The 6,526-nt window shown below is 42.3% G+C and overlaps 1 pseudogene; it reads right to left on the reverse strand.

Moving 5' to 3' along the window:
• Nucleotides 1-3,632: 3,632 nt before the first annotated feature.
• On the reverse strand, nucleotides 3,633-6,211 carry LOC134756850 (eukaryotic translation initiation factor 3 subunit F-like; annotated as a pseudogene).
• Between the last annotated feature and the right edge of the window lie 315 nt (nucleotides 6,212-6,526).

The following is a 6,526-nucleotide window of genomic DNA, read 5'->3' on the forward strand; positions in this document are numbered from 1 at the left end:
GTCACTGTGCTGAATACAGTAGGCCAGTAGTCCCCAACACCCAAACCATGGACCAGCACCGGTTCGTGTCCTGTTAGGAACTGGGCACAAAGCAGGAGATGAGTGGCTGGCCAGCCGAGCATTACTGCCTGAGCTCCACCTCCTATCAGATCAGCAGCAGCATTAGACCTTCACAGGAGCGCAAACCCTATTGTGAACTGCACATACAAGGGATCTAGGTTGTGTTCTCCTTATAAGAATCTAACTAGGCTGGGTGCTGTGGCTCACGCCTGTAATCCCAACACTCTGGGAGGCCGAGGCAGGTGGATCACAAGGTCAAGACAATCCTGGCCAACATGGAAACCCCGTCTCTACTAAGAATACAAAAATTAGCTGGGTGTGGTGGCGCATGCCTGTAGTCCCAGCTACTCAGGGGGCTGAGGCAGGAGAATCACTTGAATCCGGGAAGCAGAGGTTGCAGTGAGCCGAGATTGTGCCACTGCACTCCAGCCTGGCGACAGTGGGAGACTCAATCTAAAAAAAAAAAAAGAAAAAATAGAATCTAATGCCTGATGATCTGATGATCTGAGGTGGAACAGTTTCAGCCCAAAGCCATCCCCACTCCGTGGAAAAATTATCTTTCACAAAACCAGTCCCTGGTGTCAAAACTTTGGGGACCACTGCTGTAGGCAGTTATATCACAATAGTAATATCTAAACATGGAAAAGATACAGTAAAAACATAGTACATTGGGAGACCGAGGCGGGCGGATCACCTGAGGTCAGAAGTTCGAGACCAGCCTGACCAACATGGAGAAACTCCATCTGTACTAAAAATACAAAATTAGCTGGGCGTGCTGGCGTGGGCCTGTAATCCCAGCTACTCGTTAGGCTGAGGCAGGAGAGTCACTTGAACCCCAGAGACAGAGGTTGCAGTGAGCCAAGATCGTACCATTGCACTCCAGCCTGGGCAACAAAATAAAACTCCTTCTCAAAAAAAAGAAAGAAAGAAAAAAATATATATATATTACAAAAGTTAGAGAGAGTAGTACACCAGTATAGGACACTTAGCATGAACAGAGGTTGCAGGACTGGCAGTTGCTCTGATGGGTCAGTGAGTACTTGGTGAGTGAATGCGAAGGCCTAGGATATTACTGTACATAACTATAGACTTTATATGCACTGTACACTTAGGCTACACTAAATGTATTTAAAATTTTTCTTTCTTTAACAAGTTCATCTTAGCTTATTGTAACTTTATAAACTTTTAATTTTTTTAACTTTTTGATTCTTATAATAACACATCTTAAAACAAAAACACATTGAACAGCTGTACAGAAATACTTTATATCCTTATTCGATAAGCTTTATTTATTTTTATTTTTTATGTTTTAAACTTTTTTGTATTAAAAACATACAAACACACACACTAGCTTAGCCCTGTAAGGGTCAGGATAATCAATATCACTGTCTTCCATCTCCAAATCTTGTCCCAGTGAAAGGTCTTCAGGGTCTTCAAGGGCAATAACATACATGCAGCTGTCATCTTCTATGATAACAAGGCTTTCTTCTGGAAGAACTCCTGAAAGACCTTCCCGACGCTGTTTTATAGTTAATTATTTTTAATGAGTAGAAGTACTACACTCTAAAATATGAATAAAATGTATAGTATTGTAAATACTGTTGATCCTTGAACAGTGCAAGGGTTAGGGGACCAGCTCCTGTGCAGTTGAAAATCCATATATAACTCTGGGCTATCCCCAAACTTAACTACTAATAGCCTATTAACTGCAAGCTTTGCTGATCAAATAAACAATTAATGCATACTTTGTTAATTGTATACTGTATTCTTATAATAAAGAGAAAAGAAAATTCTATTAAAAAAATCATAAGGAGGAGAAAATATGTTTACTGTTCATTAAGTGAAAGCGGATCATCATAAAGGTCTTCGTCTGCATATTCATGTTGAGCAGCCTGAGGAAGAGAAGAGGAGAAGTTGATCCTGTTGTCTAAGGGGTGGGAGAAGCAGAAGGAAATTTGCATATAAGTGAACTTGTGCATTTCAAATCCATGCTGTTCAAGGAGCAACTGTACATAAACTAGTCACATGGTCATTTATTATCATTACCAAGTATGACATATGGTACATAATTAGATGTGCTAACCTTTAATGCCACTGACAAATGTAGTGGGTTTGCTTATACCAGCCTCACTGCAAACACATGAGTAATGCGTTGTGCTATGATGTCATCATGGCCACAGTGTTACTAGATGGTAAGAATTTTTCAGCTCTGTTATCTTAAGCGACCACCATTGTTTGCAGTATAGCATTTACCAAAAAACCATTATGCCACACAGGATCATATTTGGGGCTTTTAGTGTCCCCTGTCCCCAAGATCCTTCTATTCAAAATGTGAGCTCATGCATGGTTTAAAATTTGTGATGCTGTGCAGTGGACACATGGGGGATTGACATATTTTTTTCTTTACTTTTGAATAGTTGGATTTTTTTTTTTTTTCAAGACAGGGTCTCACTCTGTCGCCCAGGCTGGAGTGCAGTGGCGCGATCTCAGCTCACTGCAAGCTCGCAAGCTCTACCTTCTGGGTTCATGCCATTCTCCTGCCTCAGCCTCCTGAGTAGCTGGGACTACAGGTGCCCACCACCAGGCCCAGCTAATTTTTTATATTTTTAGTCGAGACTGGATTTCACCGTATTAGCCACGATGTTCTTGATCTCCTGACCTCGTGATCCGCCCACCTTGGCCTTCCAAAGTGCTGGGATTACAGATGTGAGCCACCACGCCCAGCCGAAGATGACTTCTTAAAATAGACACAAAGTATGAAAATACTTGTAGCCCAAGTAAATTCTTATTAGAGGGAATCCACTGAAGAGGAGTAATCATATGCGTACAATGACATGTTATATAATAGATGTTAGTCAGCTGATACTTGTTCAATGGGCTCATGGACAAATGCACATAATATTAAGGTTAGAAGGTATTCACGACTTTACATAATCAAATTGTATCTGGACCAATGTAGAACAACTAAGGCTAATATGACAGCCTTCCCTCAGGGGCTACCAAGTCAACTTGCAGATTGATGACATTGAAACCCATCCCTCAGGGATTTTGTTCTCACCGAAATAGACACTTATTCTGGGTACGAACTCACCCCTTACATTTGCAATTGTTCTGCTGGTACTACCATGAGTGAACTTAAATAATTTGTTATTCACCATCATGATATCCCATACAACATTGTTTTTGACTAAGGAATTCATTTCACTGCAAAAAAAAATAGGGTATTAGGCTCATGTTTGTGCAATTCATTGGATTTACAACATAATCCCCATCACCTAGAAGAATCTGACATGATGGAATGGAATCGTGTAACTCAGTTAATGCTCCCAGCTGGTAAACAACACATAGTGAGGTTGGGATGTTGTCCTACAGTGTGTGGTATAAACTTAGAGTCAGTGACCACCGTGTAGTGTTATTTATCTTACAACAAAAACACATGAATCTGAAAGTCAAGGGGAGGGGGCTCCCTGCACTATTATGCCTAATTTGCACTTGCAGACTTTTTCTTCCCTTTTGTGAAACTTTGGGTTCTCCTCATTTAGAGATACTGATTCCCCAGGGAGGAAACTAACTTCTTTTTTTTTTTTTTAATTTACAAAAGGTAGGCTACGTTTATTAGAGTCACACACAGTTGACTGTCTCAGTGTGACTCAAGACCACAAAAAAACCATTTTTCCTTCACTTCTGAGTCCTGGGGTTAAGACCTAGACCAGCAAGCATACTGCTTGGGGTCCCTTCACAGGTTTACAAGTTTTTCATTGAGGGCAATCTGTGACTGTGTGAGGTTGGCCAGGTAGGTCACCATCAACAGGTCATTGATGTTGCTGTGGAGCATGGTCTCGAAGTCATCGGGAACTATTTTTGGTACTTGGTTAACCAGGCTCATCAGGAAGTGGCCCACCTTCCTGATGGTATTGTCAGCTGACACCTTTCCAGATAGTATATCCTCTGCATATTGCAACACTATGCTCAGGGCATCCTGGATGCGAGCTGATGCCCCTGCTACTTGCTGCAAGTCACTTGAGAGTCCAACCACTCTGTTGGGGCTAAAGCAGGTCTTCATGATCAGGTCAACTCTGATGCATTCCGTGCATAGTATGCGTATTTCACTGTCAGAGGTGTGAACACTCCCACGGTCCTCCCAGGGACACCCATTAAAGTGCTGACATAGGCTTTGATGCTCATATGGCCGTTCTGGAGACTTGTGTCCACAGTGAGGTGGATGGGGTTGGGGGCCTCTTGGCTGTAGTACTCATGGATCAGCACAGAGTGCTCTGTGATGTCATGGCCTGCAGCGTACCACCCCAAGATGAGCTCATTTGGAGAAACTTTTTTATGCAGTTCATACATGTTCTTAGCAAATTCCATGTCAACAGCCACTTCATCTGACTCATTGTGTGACACTGAAAAGCAATTGGTGACCTCCACTGAGTGTTTGTTGACAGTTCCCAACAGGGTCCCGATAACTCGGGCAGCACCCTTGTTGCGTCTCTCGTAGCTGTCCACAGTGGAGGCCAAAATGACTGGATGCAGCCTGACCACACGGCCACCAGGGAAGGGCCCTGGAAGAGCAGGACCAAGCAGAGCGGGTGCTGGGGTCTGTGCTGGAGCTTGCACTGAGGCCAGGGTCTGGCTTTAGATGACAGGTTTCATTAAGTGGAAGCTGAAATACCATTTGGGGATATTTAGTTCTTCTGGAAACTAACGGTAAAGAAAACAGCAGGCCTATTAACAGGTAATTGATCTAGAGATAGCCAAGGTGAAATTGGGTTTCTCTATTCAGTAGGGGCGGGGAGGACTATGTGTGGAACACAGGATTATCTCAGTCATTCCATGTGTGATAGTACATGAAAGAGATGAGCAGTTGTAGTGCTGTTCACTGTGCAAAAGTATCCCTTCTTCCTAACGTGGGAGGGCTGCTTTTGCAAATATGTCTGTGCTATTTCTCACTGGTCCTGCCTCTTCTGTTCTTGGAATCAAGCTCAGTCCATGACAGATCGCACTACTAGCTGAATTTCTTTATTAGTCCTATCACAAATGAAATTTTGTATTAGCACCTCAGGGGATTTCTTTAATTTTGCAAAAGTAAGTCATCCTAATTTATTATTTTTTTCCTAAGATCTGGCAATGAGCATCGGTTCTCTGCTTCCTATCTTACCCTGCTCACTCACAGCTGCTTCAGGTGACCTCCTTTTTAGGTTCAGAGTTATGGCTGACCTCTGCTTTAATCAAAACGAATGTATTTTGGTTTCTCATTTTGTTTATTGCTTCTATCTTCAAATTAGAAATCCTAGAGCTCATTAGATTTACTTTTATGTTTATTTTTGAAAGAGCATCCTGCTCTGTCACCCAGGCTGGAATGCAGTGGTACAATGACTGCTCATTGCGGCCTTGACCTCCTGGGCTCAAGTGATTCTCCTGCATTAGCCTCCCAAGTAGCTGGGATTACAGGCACCTGCCACCACACCTGGCTAATGTTTGTATTTTTAGTAGAGACAGGGTTTCACCATGTTGGCCAGCTGGTCTCGAACTCCTGATCTCAGGTGATCTTCCCACCTTGACCTCCCAAAGTGCTGGGATTACAGGTGTGAGCCACCGTGCCCAGCCGATTTTTATGACCATGAATGGGAACAGATTTCTTAAACAGATCACAAAGAGCCATAGTTCTAAGGGAATAAATTGATAAATTAGACTATATTCAAATTAAGAATTTCTGTTTATTAAGAGACACCACTAAGTGACAAGACAAGTTGCAGAGTGGAAACAGATCTATGAACACATAGAACTGACAGAGGGCTCACATCAACAATATGTAAAGAGCTCTTAAAAATCACTAAGAGAAAGAACAATGGGTAAAACACTTAAATGTGTAATTTATAAAAGCAAAACTTGAATGTGTTCAGCTTTCTTAATATTCATGTAAATGCAAATTAACATCACAACAGGATAACATATCCTCCAAAACGGCTAAAATGTAAAAGATAGAACACCAAGTGTTGGAGAGAATCTGGAGCAACAAGAACTCTCATCACTGCTGGAGGGGATACTGTGTTTGGCATTGAATAATGGTTCTAGAAAGGAGCACATTTAGGACTCAGGTATTTCACTCTTAGGATAACAGAAACGCACACACATCTGCATCAAAAGACATCTATGGAAATGTGTGTGGCATCATTCTCTGTCATTGGAAAAATATCTTGAAACAAAACCCAAATGTGACTTCTGTTTTCCAGCTTGGAAGCTGTCACTCCTGTCCTCACAACAACAACAAAAAACACCTTGAACAAACTGAAAATTACAACTTTTCTTAGATCCATCAGAGACTTGAGGTTAACGGGGCAAACCGTTATCCCCCAAATTGGAGAGGCAGTGAGTCCTAGCCTAACAGGATCGGAGGCTGGCCACTGGAGCCAGAACCACGGTGGGAAGACTTACATGTAAACAACAAATCGCTGGAGGCTCCATG

The sequence above is a fragment of the Gorilla gorilla genome, chromosome 13 (genome assembly GCF_029281585.2).
Source record: "Gorilla gorilla gorilla isolate KB3781 chromosome 13, NHGRI_mGorGor1-v2.1_pri, whole genome shotgun sequence".
NCBI lineage: Eukaryota > Metazoa > Chordata > Mammalia > Primates > Hominidae > Gorilla > Gorilla gorilla.